The following is a 205-nucleotide window of genomic DNA, read 5'->3' on the forward strand; positions in this document are numbered from 1 at the left end:
ACACTGTTGGTGGGAATGCAAGCTGGTGCAGCCACTATGGAAAACTGTATGGAGATTCCTCAAAAAGTTGAAACTAGAGCTGCCATATGATCCAGCAATTGCACTACTGGGTATTTACCCCAAAGATACAAAAGTAGGGATCTGAAGGGCTACGTGCACCCCAATGTTTATAGCAGCAATGTCCACAATGTTTATTGCAGCAATG

The sequence above is a fragment of the Mirounga leonina genome, unplaced genomic scaffold (genome assembly GCF_011800145.1).
Source record: "Mirounga leonina isolate KUSES-001 unplaced genomic scaffold, KU_Mleo_1.0 Mir_200, whole genome shotgun sequence".
Classification (NCBI taxonomy): Eukaryota; Metazoa; Chordata; class Mammalia; order Carnivora; family Phocidae; genus Mirounga; species Mirounga leonina.